At 42.8% G+C, this 21,048-nt stretch overlaps 1 protein-coding gene across 3 annotated transcripts in view; it reads right to left on the reverse strand.

Moving 5' to 3' along the window:
• Positions 1–21,048, reverse strand: part of ATP1B4 (ATPase Na+/K+ transporting family member beta 4) — a 170,399-nt gene that overhangs the window by 121,444 nt on the left and 27,907 nt on the right. Inside the window, exon 1 of one of the 3 annotated variants that reach the window (XM_073547590.1) lies at positions 14,712–14,844. The exons of the other annotated variants lie outside the window; for them this stretch is intronic. The gene's annotated coding sequence lies outside the window, so the exon portion shown is untranslated. Of the gene's footprint in view, positions 1–14,711; positions 14,845–21,048 lie in introns of those variants that run through there. 3 annotated transcript variants of the gene reach the window in all.

Genomic DNA, 21,048 nt, shown 5'->3' on the forward strand with positions numbered 1-21,048 from the left:
TCCGCTGCGGTTTGCCATCTCCATTGTAGAGGTGATAAACTGCAGGGCAAAACCGCAGCGCAATCCGCAGGTAAAACCGCAGGTCTTTTGACCTGCAGATTTACCTGCTGATTTTACAAAATCCACGCGGCCAGATCCGCACCTAATCCGCAGTGTGTGCACACAGCCTAAGGACATACTGTATGTACGCACAGCTTAGCCAAGTGTACATGTACATGATGGAAAGAGGTCAGGGGGGTATCAACTAAAGGGTCAATCCCATTTTAAAATGTTATCACTTTTCAGGAGTTGTTGTTTGCTGGGTATACAACTGATCGGGGTACAACCACTGGGACCGCCATGACCCCGAGATAGGGGCTCTGAAGTGTTGAAGAGTTGGAACAGTGGCTGTGAATGTGATCTACTGCTTCATTCATTCATTTTTATGGTAGTGCTTAAGAGCTGAGTACAGCACTCCAACAGGGCGTCTCAGTGTCTCGAGATTGGTGGGGATCCCAAGTTAGACCCCAGTTATCAGCAAGTAGCCAGCTATAATATGGAGAGTTGATATCTTGATGGGATTTAATTTTTATTTTAGAAATTAATAGTACACATGAAAATAAGCTGGGAGATAGCATCTGCTACGGATAAGACTCAGTGTAGATAAGAGGGGGAGGAGCTATCATCATAAAATGACATTATTTAAATCAGGTTTATGTGTCAATTGTATTTTTTTTTCTTTGACAATGTTTTTTTCCATATCACCCTTAAAAAGATACAAATTAAAAAACTTGCAATATTCATTCTGGCCATTAGGACTTTTAACTCCCTGTTTCAGGAAATCCACAAGTACATCAACATCAATGACCAGACTCTGACCCTATCTTTTGTACTGAGACATCTAAAGAGTGTGTGCAAATATCATTGTGAAGAGAGGGGGAGCAGGAGAGCTGTGACTTCACCTATTGGAATTGGAGGATTCTGTGTACAGAGATGTCACCGGTTGTTGTAATCCAGATGTAAAAAAAAAGTCTCAGCAAGCAAAAACTTATCAAGTTTATCAAATCCAGTGAATAAGAAGGATAAAAACAGATAGGACAGAGGACACTATCCCATGTACTTTTGACATCCTCAGACACTTTCTGAAAGGGTCTTGTTTGAGATTGCAAAATGGATGTAAGCTAATGCTGCATGTCTTCTTACATAGTTAAACCCGGAAGAAGCCAGCGGCGAAATGTGCGTAGGGGTGAGGGGACGCCACCACGATCTCTTGTAAAGTAATGGGACCCTGCACATGGTGTTAATTTTGATGCACATATGGACTTTACATATATATCCCTCCACACTGTTTGGTTAGGGACACTTTTTGGCAACTTGTTATATCTGATTGTAGTCTATATTATCATGTATTGACCTCCTTTTACCTCTATCTTTTTTAGTGGAAGTTTATATATAAATATTTGGCTATACATTGAGTATTGAATGCAGTATGCTAAGTTTAGATTTTTTTTTTATGATTGATTGCTTTTCCCTGCATTGATAGCACTGTGCACCTTAATATCTCTTGGATACATATTTATTGACTTAATAATGAGTATATGCTAATATGATTAATTCTTTCTGTAATTTAATGAGGTAATATCTGGGAATTCTTGTATTTAGTCATATTATAATGATTATGGATACTGATATCCATCCTTAAGGATTAGGCCGGGGTCACACTAACCGACGCAAAATACGGTCCGTAGTTTACATGCATAATACGGATGAATGACCCCTAAATAGTGCTCCGTATGTCATCCGTAAGCAAGGTGTGGTTGCGTATTTTGCGCATGTCTACATCTGTATGTAATCCGTATGCAATCCGTATGGCGAGATTTTCTCGCCACCTTGCAGAATGGACATACTGTATAATGGAGCCCTATGACAGGGTTTCTAACAGAAACGAAATAGATATAGACACATAGAATGCATATATATATATATATATATATATATACACACAAGTCATTGAGATAAACATATATATATATTTATATTTCACAGAGTTCTTCATAGCAGAATAGCCGCTAATTAAATTGCCGGCTTCTATCAAATCATTCCCCAACCCGACATGAAATGACACATGGTTTACACTCAGTAAAGCATTTCATTTCATGTTTTTTTATGTGTCCTTGACTAATAATTAGATGAGGGTTTGTGTGCAAAATTTGGGAGTTGTAGTTGTTATATTAAGGGGTTAATTCGTTTTAAAAAAATGCGTTGGCGTTCCCATTGCCCTGTAGCGGTGGCGAATGGGTTAATGTCCCCTTACAATCGAATGGTGACATTAACCCTTTGCTAGATTAACCCACTCGCCACCTCTATAGGGCAATGGGAAGCCCACACATTTTCAAATGTCCAGAAGGCAGTCATTGACACACTCCACAAGGAGGGTAAGCCACAAAAGGTCATTGCTAAAGAAGCTGGCTGTTCACAGAGTGCAGTATGCAAGCATATTAATGGAAAGTTGAGTTGAAGGAAAAAGTGTGGTAGAAAAAGGTGCATAAGCAACCGGGATAACCACAGGAGTGGACTGTTGCTGGAGTCAATGCTTCAAGAGTCACCACACACAGACGTATCCAGGAAGTAAATTTTGCATTTGGTTTTTGAAATCAAGGTCCCAGAGTCAGGAGGAAGAGTGGAGAGGCACACAATCCAAGCTGCTTGAGGTCTAGTGTGAAGTTTCCACAATCAGTGATGGTTTGGGGAGCCATGCCATCTCCTGGTGTAGGTCCACTGTGTTTTATCAAGATCAAAGTCAGCGCAGCTGTCTACCAGGAAATTTTAGAGCACTTCATGCTTCCCTCTGCGGACAAGCTTTTTGGAGTTGGAAATTTCATTCTCCAGCAGGACTTGGCACCTGTCCACAGTGCCAAAAGTACCTGTTCTGTTGTTTCCTGTCATGGATCACATGCTGTTGATATCTCCAGGCTTTTTAATACATGAGAGGCAATCCACCATTACAAAATGTCTCCTCACAACAACTAACCCACAAGTTCCAAAACTCTATTCATATAACATATTGCTACATCCTTTCTCTGGAAGAACAATAAAAAATAATAAAACAATGGACATCATGACCCAGTTAGATCTATAACATAATAAGTCCAGTTAAATATAATCCTTGAGGTGCGCAGGCTTTCTGATAATTCTGCCAGCTCTAGTAACATAAGATGTGTCACTGTCTACATCTAGCAGTTCTTCTGATTCTGGTAATATGCCTTCTGATATTGCCTGTTTCTGACCAGAATCCTCACCCTGATGGTCAGCTGTCACTGTTGATACTTGACTTGTACTTGCATCCTCGTTGTCTTGGGTGTCAGGATACTGTTCAAAGGGCAATGAATCATCTCTTTCTTGCATTTTCCTCAGATATCTCTGATTTCTCCTTAGTCTTCTTCCTTCCTCTTTTAGAATTTCATAGGACCGAGGTCCTAGTTTCTGGACAACTTTTGCCTTTTGCCAGTGTTTGTCAAATGTGCTGTTTGGCTGCAGCCGAAAGTTGTCATTTCTCTGGAGCGCCAGCAGATTCTTTGCAGATTTATTGTACTAGAAAGCTTGCCTATCTTGATTCTTCTGTAATTTAGCTTTGATGTTTCTCAGCAACTTTGGCTTTAACAGATGGCTATCAGTTGGTAAGAGTGTCTTTGTATGCCTACTCATGTGCCGGACTGCTGTCTAAAGGTACTGTCACACTTAGCGATGTACCAGCGATCCCGACCAGCCATATGACGTGGTCAGGATCGCTTGTACATCGCTAAGTGGTCGCTAGTGAGCTGCCACACAGGCAGATCTCACCAGCGACATCGCAGGGGTCGGGGGTCGCTACTTACCTGTCAGACGAGGCGATCCTGACAGCCTCCCGCCCGCGTCCACGCGTCGCTCTTTGTCACAGCAGGAAGCCCAGCAGGAAGCTGACAACGAGAAACAGTCCAGGACGCTCTCGCGCGATCAGCGATAACCAGCAGGGGAGCGGTCGGAGGTAAGTATCAGTCATAGCGATATCGCTAGCGATATCGCTATAACGTCACAAAAACCAGTGACGTTATAGCGATATTGCTAGCGATATTGCTTAGTGTGACAGGCCCTTAAGCCTTGGGTGGCTGTGTTTCTCTGACAATACAATAAGTAATGTTCAATAGTTGCCTGCTCCTGGCCCAATGGGTATTGATCAGTGCGCACAAAAAGAAAAACATCACACGATCGGATGTAATCTCTCTTTGATCAATCTATGGCATAGCTCCAAGAGAGAGCAAGAGAAATAAGAGGAGCTTTATTGATTCACACATAGGTTTTATGTCCCTTTTAAGGGGGCTCGGTTAACTCTAAAATGGGAGTGTTCGGATGTATTCCATTGGTTAGTGGGTTGGGCAGTGAGCTATCTGGGCGGATCCATGAGGTCATCAGGCTGGGTTGGTCCATGAGGTCATCACAGTGGGCATCGTCGTGGGTGGATCCATGGAGCGCATGGTATTTGGCAAACAGGAAATTCCAGTTCCATAAGCACATGGTGTGTGATGAAGACAGGAAATGGCAGCCATCTTTAGTGTCACACTTTGATCTGAAAAAGCTCATGTAAGGTGAAATAATACACTTGAGGTTAATTATTTGAACTTAAGGCTTTCCTCAACAAGGATACTGTTCAAAAGGCCATGAATCATCTTTCTTGCATTTTCCTCAGATATCTCCGATTTCTCCTTAGTTTTCTTCCTTCCTCTGTTAGAATTTCATAGGACTGAGGTCCTAGTTTCTGGACAACTTTTGCCTTTTGCCTGTGTTTGTCAAATGTGCTGCTTGGCTGCAGCCGAATGTTGTTATTTCTCTGAAGCTCAGGCAGATCCCTTGCAGATTTATTGTAATAGAAAGCTTGCCTATCTTGATTCTTCTGTAATTTAGCTTTGATGTTTCCCAGCAACTTTGGCTTTAACAGATGACTAGCAGTTGGTAAGAGTGTCTTTGTATGCCTACTCATGAGCCTCTGTGCCGGACTGCTGTCTAGGCCTTAGGTGGGTGTGTTTCTATGATCCAGTAAAGACAGATATACATCAGTACCTGCTTGTTTTGCTTTCTGCATGAGTCTTTTGGCTGTTTTTACTGCTGACTCTGCTTTCCCATTACTCTGAGGATATCTGGGAGAAGATGTCTGGTGTTCAAATTCCCATTTCTTGCTGAAGGTTTTGAACTCTTCCGAAGTAAACTGCGCCGCATTGTCCGAGAAAACGATATCTGGAATGCCATACCTGGCAAAATGGGCCTTGAGTTTTTTAATCACTGTTCCCGCCCTTGTGTCCTGCAACAAATCAACCTCCCAGAAGTTAGAGAAATAGTCCACTGTAATCAGGTAGTCTTTGTCATTCCATGTGAACAAATCTGTTCCTATTTTTGACCATGGCCTATGAGGAATTTCATGAGGTTGCAATGTCTCCTTTGGTTGCTTATCACTGCAGGATGCACATATTTCACATTGTGCTATATAATTTTGTATGTGGTCATTCATTCCTGGCCAATAAACAGATTCTCGTGCTCGACATAGACATCCTTCCATGCCTAAGTGAGAAGAGTGCAATGTTTTCAGTATGTCTCTTCTGAGAACTTCTGGTATTACCGCCCTGTCTCCTTTAAAGATGATTCCTTGCTGCACTGACAATTCATCTCTTATGTGGAAGAATGGTGAAATGTCCCATGGAGCATGTTGCTTGTATTTTGGCCAGCCCTGCAAGATGACAGTCTTTAAACTCTGGAGACTTTTATCCTTCTCTGTGAAAGTCTGGATTTGCTTCAACTTTTCTTTTGACACTGCAAGATAGTTACACATATTGATGGTTTCAATGTCTTTCTCCTCATCATTTGTGATAGGAAGGTAAGCTCTGCTTAGCGTATCTGCAATCAGTAAGTCTTTTCCTGGACAGTACCCTATGTCAAAATCATATTTCTGAAGTCGTAACAGCATGCGCTGTAGTCTCTTTGGGGCATTCAATAGTGGTTTCTTTGTAATGCTCTCCAAAGGTTTGTGATCCGACTGTACTCTTACCCGTGGACCATAGGTGTATTGGTGAAACTTCTCCAACCCAAATACCACAGCCAGTAGTTCCTTCTCAATCTGAGCATGTCCCTGCTCTGTTGTTGTAAGGGCTCTGCTTGCAAATGTGAGTGGCTGTTTGTTCTGCATTAATGTGGCTCCAAGGCCTTTTTCTGAAGCATCACATAGTACCACCACTTCTCGATCTGGATCGAAATACTTTAGGGTTGCTGCATCTGCAATAGCTTTCTTTACTGATTGGAAAGCAGTCTCCTGGATTTCCGTCCATTCCCAGAGCACATCTTTGTGGGTTAGCTGTCTCAGTGGCTCACACATGTCTGACAGATGACTGCAAAATTTGGAGAGATAATTTACCATGCCTAAAGGGGGTTTTACACTAAGCAATATCGCTAGCAATATCGCTAAAACGTCACTGGTTTTGTGACGTTATAGCGATATTGCTAGCGATATCGCTATGTGTGATACTTACCAGCGACCGGCTCCCCCGCTGCTCATCGCTGATCGCGCGAGAATGTCCGGCTCCATTTCTCGTCGGGCGCTTCCTGCTGAGACTTCCTGCTGTGACGTCCAGCGACGCGTGGAGGCGGGCGGGAGGACGCAGGATCGCTGTGTGTGAAAGGTGAGTATCGTGCGCTGCGTCGCTGCTGCATCGCTGTGAGATCTTTCTGTATGAAAGCTCACTAGCGATCATTTAGCGATGCACCAGCGATCCTGACCGGGTCGTATCGCTGGTTGGATCGCTGGTGCATCGCTAAATGTAAAAGGGCCTTAAAAATCGTTGTACTCCACAAACATCAGTAGGGGTAGGCAAATCTTGTATTGCTCTCACCTTTTCAGGATCCACTTTTACACCGTTTGAAGTCAGGCGATGTCCAATATAGGCCACTTCTGTCATTTTCAGTTTGAATTTGTCCAAGTTCAGCTTTATGTGTTTTGCTCTGCATCTGTCCAAAAATTGTATCATCTTCTGATCATGATCCTTGATTGCAGATTCCATATCTTCACCTTCTCCCACTATTAGTATATCATCTGCTATTGTCTTCACTCCAGGAAGTCCTTCCAATGCCTGCATTAATGTCTGCTGGAACACCTCTGGAGCAGGTTTTAGTCCCATGGGCATTCTCAGCCATTTAAAGCGTCCAAATGGTGAAGAAAATGTTGTCAATAAACTTGATTCTTCAGTCAATGCCACATGCCAAAATCCATTTTTCACATCACATACAGAAAATATTTTAGCCTTTGATAGATCTGGTAGAACATCATCTAATGTCGGCATGGGGTAATGATTTCTTTTCAGCGCCTTGTTGAGTGGCTTAGGATCAATGCATATTCTTAACTTGTCAGATGGTTTCTGCACTATGACCAAACTGCTGATCCAATCCGTGCTCTTATGAACTGGTGCTATCATGCCTCTTCTCTGTAAATCTTGCAGTTCTACTTTCAGTGGTTGCATTAAGTGTATGTGCACACAGTGCGGATTTGCCTGTGGTTCCGCAGCGGATCTGCCTCTGTGGATCCGCTACAGATCCGCAAGTCATGTACAGTACAATGTTAATCTATGGAAATTGAAAAACGCAGTGCACATGCTGCGGAAAAATCCACGTGGAAACGCTGCGGGTTCATTTCCGCAGCATGTCAATTATTTGTGTGGATCTGCAGCGTTTCTGCACCCATTGACTCGCATTGATCCGCAGCAAAGCTGCAGGTCTAAAAAAGATGTACGGTTTTGCTGCGGATGAAACGCTGCAGATTGGTAGGGGGGGGAAGAGTGTGGGCGGGGTGTGGGTGGTGTCTGTGTACATGTATGATATGTGGGCGGTGACTGTGTGCGTGTATGATATGTGGGCGGTGACTGTGTGTGGGTGGTGACTGCGTGCGTGTATGGGCCTATTTGTGTGTGTGGGGGGTTGCCAGGGCTGTGCGGTGGTCATTGGGCCTGTGCCGGGGTTGTGCAGTGGTCATCGGGCCTGTGCGGGGGTTTCCGGGGGGTTGCCGGGGCTGTGCAGTGGTCATCTCATCGGGCCTGTGCGGGGGTTTCCGGGGGGTTGCCGGGGCTGTGCAGTGGTCATCTCATCGGGCCTGTGCGGGGGTTTCCGGGGGTTGCCGAGGCAGTGTGGTGGTCATCGGCTGTGCGGGGGGGTCTGCCAGGCCTGTGCAGGGGGGGTGTCTGTGTGTGTATGTGTGTGTGTGTGTATGCAGGAATCGTCCGATGGGGCTACAAGTCCCATCGGGCTATGCCTGCTACCCTGATAGTGATTGACTCATTAGCCAATGATGGGACAGTAGTCCCATCATCCGGCTAATGTATTGAATGTAAAAAAAAAACAAAAAACATACAGAACATACATATAACATACAACACATAACATAGAGTGCATACTTACCAATCACCAAATTCCCCGAAGCCATCGATCTCCTATAATAAACCAACCTATACTCACCTTTCCGCCGTAGTCCAATTAATAACGAGAGTCCCACGATGATCTCCCATGTAGAACACTTCACTGCTCTACAGGGGCTCCAGCGGTGAACTGACAGGCGGAGGATCGCTGTGTATATCCCTCCGCCGCTGCCGGGAGAGAGGTCACTTCATTTCATTCTCTCACCGGCAATGCTGGGTGAGAAAATTCCTATGCAGCATTGCCGTAAAGTGAGAGAATGAACTCACTTGACCTCTTTAGTGATGCACTGCAGGAGGATTATCTCCTGTCAGTTCATCACTGGGAGGTTATAGAGCAGTGACATCACCTGATGTCACCGTTCTATATGGGAGATCGTTGTGGGACCCTCGTTATTAATTGGACTGCGTTGGACAGGGAGTATATGGTTGGTTTATTTTTTTCTTTTTATTCTAGGAGACCAGGGGCGTCGCTTGGATCTGGGTGAACAATAAAAATATGAAAACCGTGTCGTGTTTTATTTCATTAAAAGACTTTATTCTTGTGTTTTTTTAACCCTTTCAAAAGATTAAAGGATAGGTGTCTTATTGACGCCACTCCATTATTAACCGGGCTTAATGTCACCTTACAATAGCAAGGTGACATTAACCCCCTATTACCCCATATCCCACCGCTACATGGGAGTGGGAAGAGAGGGGCTAAGTGCCAGAATTGGCGCATCTTATAGATGCGCCATTTCTGGGGCGGCTGCGGGCTGGTATTTGTAGCCGGGGGGGGACAATATCCATGGCCCCTTCCTAGGCTATGATTATCAGCCCGCAGCTGTCTGCGTAGCCTTTCTGGCTATAAAATACAGGGGGAACCCACGTAATTTTTTTCGGGGTCCCCCTATTTTAATAGCCAGTAAAGGCTATGCAGACAGCTGCGGGTTGATATTCATATCCTGGGAAGGGGCCATGGAAATACCCCCTTCTCAGGCTGCAAATATTGGCCCCTGGTCATCGGCTATCCCCCTCTGGCGCAGAAAATTGCACGGGAGCCCACGCCATTTTTTAAAAAAATATATATGGCTATATATCTTTAGATATGTCTATAGATATATCTATGGAAATAGCTATGGAAATATTTATAGTCTTATCTATGGAAATATCTAAAGATATATCTATGGAAAAATCTATAGAAATATCTATGGATATATCTATAGATAGATATGGGATAGATAGATATATCTATCCATATATCTATCTACACCTATCTATCTATCTATCTATCTATCTATCCCATATTTATCTATCTATTATCATTTGTCTATCTGTGTGTGTAATGTAGTGTGGGTTGGACAAATGTAAAAGAGGAGGTTGGACAGAAATGACATCACAAATTTTTTTTTTGTTAAATAACATATCTTTATTTAGCTTACAAAAACGTATACAAATCCGCAGGCAAAACCGCACCTGCGTTTTCTGCCAAGAGCTGTTGTTTTTGTGCGGAAAAATCCATGGGACATCCACAACGTGTGCACATACCTCTAAAGCTACAGGCACTCTCCCTGTAGGTAATCTGCACGGTGTTGTCAATTTCTAGCCTATATTTACCTTCAACGCACCCATCACCTTCAAATAAATCAGCATACTTCGTTTTTATTTTCTGAATATCCAAGTTGTGCTCTGCATGTAGTTTGGGATTTGGTATATCCTGGGAAACGTCAACAGACATAATATTCTGAGACTGTACTTTTATTAAGTCCATTGCCTGATCAGCTTTTACTCCCAATAATGGTACATGCTTACCACCACGCAACACGGTAAATTCAACTTTATAACTCTTTCTGTTACATGGGTTCCATATTTTGAGCTTACATGTCCCCATCGGTTTTAGAACACTTTTGTTGTACATCACCAGTACCTTGTCAGTTGGCTCAATAGAAACCTGTTTGTTCAGCAGAGCAGATGGAATTACATTGCAGCTTGCTCCACAATCCAGCTGAAATCTAATGGGCTTCTCATCCAACAAGAATGTTGCATAAAGCTGCTTGGCATCCTTGACTACCGATTGCCTGACTACATTGACTTTCTCTGCTGCAGGCTGCAGTTGTAGCCATGTAATGTCCTCTGCACTGTCAGTGTCTGGTGTCACAGTGTGGAGCTGTCTGTACTGTTTGCCTGTTCCTTGCCTGCAGACAGCTGAGAAATGATTCTTCTTTCCACACAATCTGCAGGTTTCACCATATGCTGAACACTTGGTTTTGTCTCTCTCATGTCTTTTCCCACAATACTTGCAGTGGACAGTGCTTATAGGGGAGCTTGGTCTTGTCTTTCCTTTCATAGATACTGCATGTACCTTATCATCATCATTATCACTGGTGCCTGCCATCATCTTCAGGCTGTGTTTTGTCAGTTCAGCAGCCCTGCAGATTTGCATGCATTTCTCTAAAGTCATGTCTTCCTCTCTCAGTAATCTTTCTTTGAGATGACTGTCTCTTATGCCACACACCATTCTGTCTTTGATTAGACTGTCCCTGTTCTCTCCAAAACCACATGTAGTTGCCAGCCTCCTCAGCTCTGTCAGATATCTGTCCACATTTTCAACATCCTCCTGATGTCTTGTGAAAAAGTTATATCTTTCCACTGTCTCATTCTTCTTTGGGTCACAGTGTTTATCAAATGCCTGCACAATATCTGCTAGAAGGAGGTTGTCTGTGTGTGGGAGTAAGGTGTGGGCTAATTCTCTGCCATTTTCCCCAATAAGGTAATAAAACAGCTTCACTTTTCGTTTGTCATCAGTGGGGGCCACTGTGAGATCCACATACAGTGTAAACTCTTCCTTCCAATGTCTCCAAGTCTGGGAAAAATTACATGAAGTCACATCCAGTCCCTGAGGGGGCTTCAGACCAGTCTCCATTTTGCAGTAATGTCAGGGAATCTGTACTTACAAGTGCTGTGATTCTCTGTGATCCTCTGTACAGTCCCAGCCTCACACAAGCTCTGAGGATTTGCAGGTTCTGTGCCCAGCTGCCACCATGTTCTGTTAATTGTTTCCTGTCATGGATCACACGCGGTAGATATCTCCAGGCTTTTTATTACATGAGAGGCAATCCACCATTACAAGATGTCTCCTCACAACAACTAACCCACAAGTTCCAAAACTCTATAGTACACACATAAACATAGTGAGACCCCTAGAGGCCACATCATCATTTAACATATTGCTACAGTACAATTACCTGATATCAAAACAACAGTATCACTGTGCTTGATTGGCCAGCAAACTCGCCTGACCTTACCCCATAGAGAATCATTGGGGTATTATCAAGAGGAACATAAGACACCAGACACAACAATGCAGATGAGCTGAAGGCTCCTGTCCAAGCAACCTGGGCTTCCATAACACCTCAGCAGTGCCACAGGCTGATCCCCTCAATGCCACGCCACATTGATGCAGTAATTGATGCCAAAGGAGCCATGACCAAGTATTGAGTGCATTTACTGAACATACATTTCACTAGGCCAACATTTCAGATTTTATAATTATTTTTCAAGCTGGTGTTATAAAATATTCTAATTTACTGAGATAATGACTTTTGGGTTTTCATTGGCTGTAAGCCGTAATCATCAACACTAACAGAAATAAAACATGTGAAATAGATCACTCTGTTTGTAATGACTCTACAGTTGTGGCCAAAAGTATTGACACCCCTGCAATTCTGTCAGGCAATGCTCAGGTTCTTCCTGAAAATGATTGCAATCACAAATTCTTTGGTATTATTATCTTCATTTAATTTGTCTTAAATGAAAAAACACAAAAGAGAATGAAGCAAAAAGCAAAACATTGATCATTTCACACAAAACTCCAAAAATGGGCCAGACAAAAGTATTAGCACCCTCAGCCTAATACTTGGTTGCACAACCTTTAGTCAAAATAACTGCAACCAACCGCTTCCGGTAACCATCAATGAGTTTCTTACAATGCTCTGCTGGAATTTTAGACCATTCTTCTTTGGCAAACTGCTCCAGGTCCCTGATATTTGAAGGGTGCCTTCTCCAAACTGCCATTTTTAGATCTCTCCACAGGTGTTCTATTGGATTCAGGTCTGGACTCATTGCTGGCCACCTTAGAAGTCTCCATTGCTTTCTATCAAACCATTTTCTAGTGCTTTTTGAAGTGTGTTTTGGGTCATTGTCCTGCTGGAAGACCCATGACCTCTGAGGGAGACCCAGCTTTCTCACACTGGGCCCTACATTATGCTGCAAAATTTGTTGGTAGTCTTCAGACTTCATAATGCCATGCACACGTTCAAGCAGTCCAGTGCCAGAGGCAGCAAAGCAACCCCAAAACATCAGGGAACCTCCGCCATGTTTGACTGTAGAGACCGTGTTCTTTTCTTTGAATGCCTCTTTTTTTCTCCTGTAAACTCTGTTGATGCCATTGCCCAAAAAGCTCTACTTTTGTCTCATCTGACCAGAGCACATTCTTCCAAAACGTTTTAGGTTTTTTCAGGTAAGTTTTGGCAAACTCCAGCCTGGCTTTTTTATGTCTCGGCGTAAGAAGTGGGGTCTTCCTGGGTCTCCTACCATACAGTCCCTTTTCATTCAGACGCTGACGGATAGTACGGGTTGACACTGTTGTACCCTCGGACCACAGGGCAGCTTGAACTTGTTTGGATGTTAGTCGATGTTCTTTATCCAACATCCGCACAATCTTGCGTTGAAATCTCTTGTCAATTTTTCTTTTCCGTCCACATCTATGGAGGTTAGCCACAGTGCCATGGGCTTTAAACTTCTTGATGACACTGCGCACGGTAGACACAGGAACATTCAGGTCTTTGGAGATGGACTTGTAGCCTTGAGATTGCTCATGCTTCCTCACAATTTGGTTTCTCAAGTCCTCAGATAGTTCTTTGGTCTTCTTTCTTTTCTCCATGCTCAATGTGGTACACACAAGGACACAGGACAGAGGTTGAGTCAACTTTAATCCATGTCAACTGGCTGCAAGTGTGATTTAGTTATTGCCAACACCTGTTAGGTGCCACAGGTAAGTTACAGGTGCTGTTAATTACACAAATTAGAGAAGCATCACATGATTTTTCGAACAGTGCCAATACTTTTGTCCACCCTCTTTTTTATGTTTGGTGTGGAATTATATCCAATTTGGCTTTAGGACAATTCTTTTTGTGTTTTTTTCATTTAAGACAAATTAAATGAAGATAATAATAACAAAGAATTTGTGTTTGCAATCATTTTCAGGAAGAAACTGAGTATTATCTGACAGAATTGCAGGGGTGTCAATACTTTTGGCCACAACTGTATATAATATATGAGTTTCACTTTTTGTATTGAAGAACTGAAATAAATTTTTAATGATATTCTAATTTTGTGAGAAGCACTTGTAGATGTTTGTATAATGATCACATAGCGTTGTTGTGCTTCTGTACATTAATTTAGTACTAAAGATGCGCTGGACCTATTTTTCTTATGTAGTGACAGACACTATTTAGCATTATCTTTCATTGTCATCCTGCCTCTGATGATAAGGAGCCTGCTGAAAATTCAAGGAGTCTAACCCCCCCCAATGGCCAGTGGGAAAACTGCAAGATTACTATACATATACATATTCTTTTTTTAAATACAGATTGTGAACTGGAAAAAAAAACAACGGTTACCAATTATTTTTAGAATTGCATGCAATACAAAACCTAAATTTCTGACGATTACTTCCGTTTTTAAGATTGCATTACGTTTTTTTTAAAGGTTGTACTACTTTCACATGATGGCAATATTGTACAGAGTTGGGTGAAGGCCACCTAAAGGTAGTGCATATTCAAGCTTAGTGGCAATAGTGCAGCAGATTGCTGAGTATTTCTGAAGTACAAATGTTGCACAAGGTTAGTTAGGTGTGACATGTGTCATGTATGGGTAATCCGAGAAATATAAAGAACAATTGGCCCTTAATTGAATTGTGGTTACGAAGTACATAACTGTCTGCAGTTTACAGTCCAGCAATATGCTATCAGAAATAATTTGAATTACATGGTTAAAGACTGGTATTTTAAATTTGGTTAAGGGGTATTAAAATGCTAAGACGTAAAAATTCCCATGAGCAATAAAAATATCAATGAGCAGATCCCATACAGTGAAAGGCTTATATAAAACATTTAGGCTACATAGATAAGCAAGTAAAACAATTTTACTTACATATGGCTATAATCATCTGATCAACGCATAGGTAATTGAATATTTGGTGTATTATTTTACCTTATAGTGTCTTTTTGACAAAATCTTCAATAAGTGGATTTGGTGATTTTCAATATCTGTCAGTGCTATCTCATATCTTTAGGTAACATCGATCCTTAAGTGAACCGTCTCTGCACAGACGGAGATGTCCCAGCTCTCCTGGTAAAAGAACGACTGAGAGATGTTTTCTCACTTACAAGCCCCGGAGCTAGAGAACTGGCAATGTGTGCCTGTCAGTCACAACTATCCCATGCTGGCAGGCCTCTCAAAAATTGCCACTATTTTTATCCTTGCATTCAGTCATGGCAAAAAAAACTAAAACAGTTTGCAGTGTCAGTTCCCAGTAAGACATAACTGGATGGAGCAGGTATAGCTACCGCTGTATAAAGGGTTAGATTGGGTAGAGGACAGTTCAGACATACTGTACATTAGTGCTTAGAATTGGGCACAGGAACCATAATCTACACTGTAATCGTTTCTACTTAGTTGACTAAATATACGTCTCCAATTGTAATGAAAGCTGCAAATAATTTAACAGCCGTTTCTGGATATTTACTATTAGGCAGAAGCGTATCTAGGCTTTCCTAGCACTCAGGGCAAGAATTCAGTCCCCCCAAGCAGTTTGAGTAGTCATCATGCGACCAATCATTCATATGCGATTTGCACACTTAAACCGAGATGACACATGCGAGAAACTCGGACAAGTCTCGCATGGTAATACCCGACACTCAGATTGGAGCGTGCGTCTGCATAGCAATACATGCAGCTGCACGCTCTGCTCCTGAGTGTCGGCGGCAGTGCCGGGTATTAACATGCGAGACTCGCCCGAGTTTCTCCCATGTGTGATCCCAGCCTTACAGTGATGTGCCACGTACTTCTCTTCCTAATTCTCTCCATGTTCAGAGAAAAACTACATGTCATGTGACTGTAAGTATGAAAATCGCATATGAGTGAAGCGGCCATGTGATGACTGCTGGAACCAGCAAGCAGATTGAATCCTGACAGTGAGTATATTACACATTGTTAGGCTGTGTGCCCACGTTGCATTTTTTAATCGTTTCCACCGCATTTTTGCCCCTGTGGAAATGCTTAAAAAATGCATTCCCATGCAACCCTATGGGATTCCGCAGTTGCTGTGCCCATGCTGTGGATTTTCCCACTGCAGAATCGCATAGCAGTAAAATCCACAGAATGTCCATTATTTCTGCGGACTCACGGCGATTCCGCCGCCATAGGATTGCATTGAAACGCTCACTTTACACATGTGGCTATGCCCACCATGTGTAAAGTGAGCGCTTCATGTGCGGATGGTACCCAGGGTCTGGAGGAGAGGAGACTCCCCTCCATGCCCTGGGTACCATATCACTGTAAAAAATAGAATTAACATAAAAAATATGGATATACTCACCCTCTGTCGGCCCCCAGAGTCCTCCAGGCCCTCAGCGACGCTGCCAGCAACTTTCGTTCCCAGGGATGCATTGCGCGAATGACCTCTCATGATGTAGCGAGCCAATACTCGTCTTTGCAGACATTTTCTCCAGTTTTGTGCAGCACATCCCCACACAAAACCCTTAAAAATTGCAGTGCCATTATAATGCTTCTAAATAAAAATATCTTCCCTACGCTGTGCCCCTGAATAAATAATTGCTCCTCATTATGTTTCCTGCACAAAATATCACCCTCACACCTGTCTCTATTATAGTACATGCCCTCCACTCTGTCCCTTAACGCTGTGTCACCCTATACTGCCCAGTCTCTATTCTGTGAACCAGATGAAAAAAAAAAAAGGAAAAGGCCAGTACACGAAGATGAGCACGCCAAATTAGACATAAAAAATATGTATATATCTTTATTGAACACCATTAAACATACACATTAAGAATATCTAAAAGTGCAAGTAAAACAGTAAATAAACACCTATGAGTCTGAAAAAAACAAAAATGTCTATGGGAATTGCATGATGTAGAAATTAGAAAATACTAATCTTTAATATACCGTAGTTATGACTCCATGCAGATGCCGTCAAAAGTGGAGATGTCAATTATCATATATTCCTATACAAGACTGTAAAATGAAAATAACAAAAACTGACGGGCCATCACATACTATGAATGATATGAAGGTAGGACATACAAGTAAAATAGCTCAAATCAAAAGTACATACAGTTAGGTCCATATATTTTTGGACAGAGACAACATTTTTCTAATTTTGGTTCTAGACATTACCACAATGAATTGTAAACAAAACAATTCAGATGCAGTTGAAGTTCAGACTTTCAGCTTTCATTTGAGGGTATCCACATTAAAACTGGATGAAGGGTTTAGGAGTTTCAGCTCCTTAACATGTGCCACCCTGTTTTTAAGGGACCAAAAGTAATTGGAAAATTGACTCCAAGGCTATTTCATGGACAGGTGTGGGCAATCCCTTCATTATGTCATTCTCAATTAAGCAGATAAAAGGCCTGGAGTTGATTTTAGGTGTGGTTTTTGCATTTGGAAGGTTTTGGTGTGAAGGAAACATTCGGTCAAAGGAGCTCTCATGCAGGTGAAACAAGCCATCCTTAAGCTGCAAAAAACAGAAAAAACCCATCCGAGAAATTGCTACAACATTAGGAGTGGCAAAATCTACAGTTTGGTACATCCTGAGAAAGAAAGAAAGCACTGGTGAACTCATCAATGCAAAAAGACCTGGGCGCCCACGGAAGACAACAGTGGTGGATGATCGCAGAATAGTCTCCATGGTGAAGAGAAACCCCTTCACAACAGCCAACCAAGTGAACAACACTCTCCAGGAGGTAGGCGTATCAATATCCAAATCTACCATAAAGCGAAGACTGCATGAAAGTAAATACAGAGGGTTCACTGCATGGTGCAAGCCACTCATAAGCATCAAGAATCAAAAGGCTAGACTGGACTTTGCTAAAAAACATCTAATAAAGTCAGCACAGTTCTGGAAGAACATTCTTTGGACAGATGAAGCCAAGATCAACCTCTACCAGAATGATGGAAAGAGAAAAATATGGCGAAGGCGTGGTACAGCTCATGATCCAAAGCATACCACATCATCTGTAAAACATGGCGGAGGCAGTGTGATGGCTTGGGCATGCATGGCTGCCAGTGGCACTGGGTCACTAGTGTTTATTGATGATGTGACACAGGACAGAAGCAGCCGAATGAATTCTGAGTTATTCAGAGCCATACTGTGTGCTCAGATCCAGCCAAATGCAGCCAAACTGATTGGTCGTCGTTTCATACTACAGATGGACAATGACGCAAAACATAAAGCCAAAGCAACCCAGGAGTTTATTAAAGCAAAGAAGTGGAATATTCTTGAATGGCCAAGTCAGTCACCTGATCTCAACCCAATTGAGCATGCATTTCACTTTTTAAAGATTAAACTTCAGACAGAAAGGCCCACAAACAAACAGCAACTGAAAACCACCGCAGTAAAGGCCTGGCAGAGCATCAAAAAGGAGGAAACATAGCATCTGGTGATGTCCATGAGTTCAAGACTTCAGGCAGTCATTGCCAACAAAGGGTTTTCAACCAAGGACTAGAAATGAACATTTTATTTACAATTATTTAATCTGTCCAATTAGTTTTGGTCCCTTAAAAAACAGGGTGGCACATGTTGAGGAGCTGAAACTCCTAAACCCTTCATCCAATTTTAATGTGGATACCCTCAAATGAAAGCTGAAAGTCTGAACTTCAACTGCATCTGATTTGTTTTGTTTAAAATTCATTGTGGTAATGTCTAGAACCAAAATTAGAAAAATGTTGTCTCTGTCCAAATATATATGGACCTAACTGTATGTATATTTATACAAATATAAGTACAAAGAAAACACAGTAAAGAAAGGACTGGGATATTACATGATCCCGCTATACCCCTTACACATACATGATGTAGCACCCTTTGCATTTGTTTGTTTTTGCATTTTGTGGTGCACCTTGTCTTCTATATATACACTATACTGTGCTCCCTCATCACACTCCCCCTCCTTGACATACTGTCCTCTCCTTGCTGTGGTCTCACACTGTCCCCCTATGCTGCACTCTCTCCATTCTGCTCTTCCACATTACTCAGTCTCTAGTCTGTGCCCTCTCACATTTCTATCATCCCATACTGTCTCCTCACAATATTTCCCTCAATAGTCTCCTGACACATTCCCCCTGCTCCACATACTGTTTCTGCACTCCTCTCTTGCTTTTCATACTGTGTCCGCACCCTTCATCCCCCCTCGCTCCCTATACTGCGTCTGCATCCATTCCCCTCATTCCTTATACTGTGTCCGCATGCATTTCCCCCCTCGTTTCCCATACTGTGCCCTCAAATTTACCCCCTCATTCCCCATACTGTGTCACCACCCATCTGCCCTTGCTCCCCCTACTGTGTCCACACCAATCCCTCCCCATACTGTGTCCTCAAATTTCTTCCCCCCGTTTGCTCCCCATTTGGTGTCCACATACACCCCCCTTACTCCCCATAGTGTCTGCACCCATCCCACATATTTCCCCATACTGTGTCTGTACACATTTCCCCCACCCTCTCCATACTGTTCACTCAAATTTCTCCCCCCCTTCCCCTAATTACAATAAATCTTCTGTGTCTTCAGCTCCATTAGAGCCCTTACCACATGACCTGATCATGCTACTGATGTCGCCTGGACTCAGAAGTGTCGATGATTAAGGCATCAATTGTACTCGCATCTGAAAGATGCCGTCTCAGAGAATGGTTGAAACTCACTTATGTGTGTGTGAGGGTGTAATTGCAGCAGGCGGGGAAACACCTCACACTGCCGCGTCAGGTGGTCTGACGGCACCCCCTGACAGGTAGCGCCAGCTTCCCCCTAGATATGCCCCTGAATTGGGATATATACATAAAAACATATACAGGGTGGGCCATTTATATGGATACACCTAGAAAAAATGGGAATGGTTGGTGACCCAGATCGGCACACTGAATTTGCAGAATGGGCTAAACAAAAATTGGAACAGGACCCTCAGTTTACACAGAACAATATGTTCAGCGATGAGGCAATCTTTTTTGGGTGGGCCATTTATATGGATACACCTAAATAAAATGGCAATAGTGACAGTTTTCTTGCGTAGGGTGTATTGCATTGAACTCTGCTGCAATGACCCGGGTACTGCGTTCACCAGACATCAACACAATTTCTGTCCGCTCCTCACGTGTTAACCTCTGCGACATGTCATTGGCTGTAAACAAAGAGAAACTTCTAAATAACTCATGAAAGAATAAAGTTACGTTAAAACCAAGCACACCATTGTTTTTCTTGTGAAATTCTCAGTGTGCTTGATGTATCACATGACCCTCTTCCCATTGGAAAAAATAAAGTTGGATCCAAAATGGCAGACTTCAAAATGGCCACCATGGTCACCCCCATCTTGAAAAGTTTCCCCCCTCCCATATACTAATGTGCCACAAACAGGAAGTTGATATCACCAACCATTCCCATTTTATTTAGGTGTATCCTTATAAATGACCCACCCTGTATAATTATTATAATTATATCATTGTATTGTAACAAATACTAGTTCCTGTGAATGATATGACTTAATATGCTGAGATATGATTGAATTAAAGGGGTGGTCGGCAACTAATATTGATTTAAATACTAAATGTCTATTTCTTTTAACCCCTTTCTGCCATATGACGTACTATCCCGTCCATGTGCCCTGGGACTTAATTCCCAGGGACGGGATAGTACGTCATAGCGATCAGCGGCGCCCACGTGGTGAGCGGCGCTGATCGCGGCCGGGTGTCAGCTGATTATCACAGCTGACACCCGGCACAATGTGTCAGGAGAGGTCACGGACCGCCCCCCGACATGTTAACCCCTTGTACACCGCGATGAAACACGATCGCAGTGTACCGGGGGTTAAAGGGAAGCATTGGCATGGAGGGGGCTCCCTCCGTGCTTCCCTGAGCCCCCCACAGCAGCGCAATGTGCAGCGCTGCTGCGGGGGGCTCTTTCCCTACAGGCCCCCGGATCCAAGATGGCGACGGGGACCTTCGGGGGCCTGTAGGGAGCTGGCTTCCTCAGTGCCTGCAAAGCACAGGCATGAGGAAGTCTGCAGCAGTGCCTGTGACAGATCGCTGATCTGTCACAGTGATCTGTGATGTGACAGATCAGCGATCTGTCACAGGACAGTGATGTCCCAACTGGGACAATGTAATAAAGTTAAAAAAAAAAAGTGTAAAAATAATTTAAAAAACATCGCCAAATAAATTAGTAAAAAAAAAAAAAATATTCCCCAATAAATCCATTTTTTGAAAATAAAAAAACCAAAACAATAAAAGTACACATATTTGGTATTGCCACGTCCGTAACGA

This window comes from Dendrobates tinctorius, unplaced genomic scaffold, assembly GCF_039654945.1.
Source record: "Dendrobates tinctorius isolate UK_male_01 unplaced genomic scaffold, ASM3965494v1 ptg000154l, whole genome shotgun sequence".
Classification (NCBI taxonomy): domain Eukaryota; kingdom Metazoa; phylum Chordata; class Amphibia; order Anura; family Dendrobatidae; genus Dendrobates; species Dendrobates tinctorius.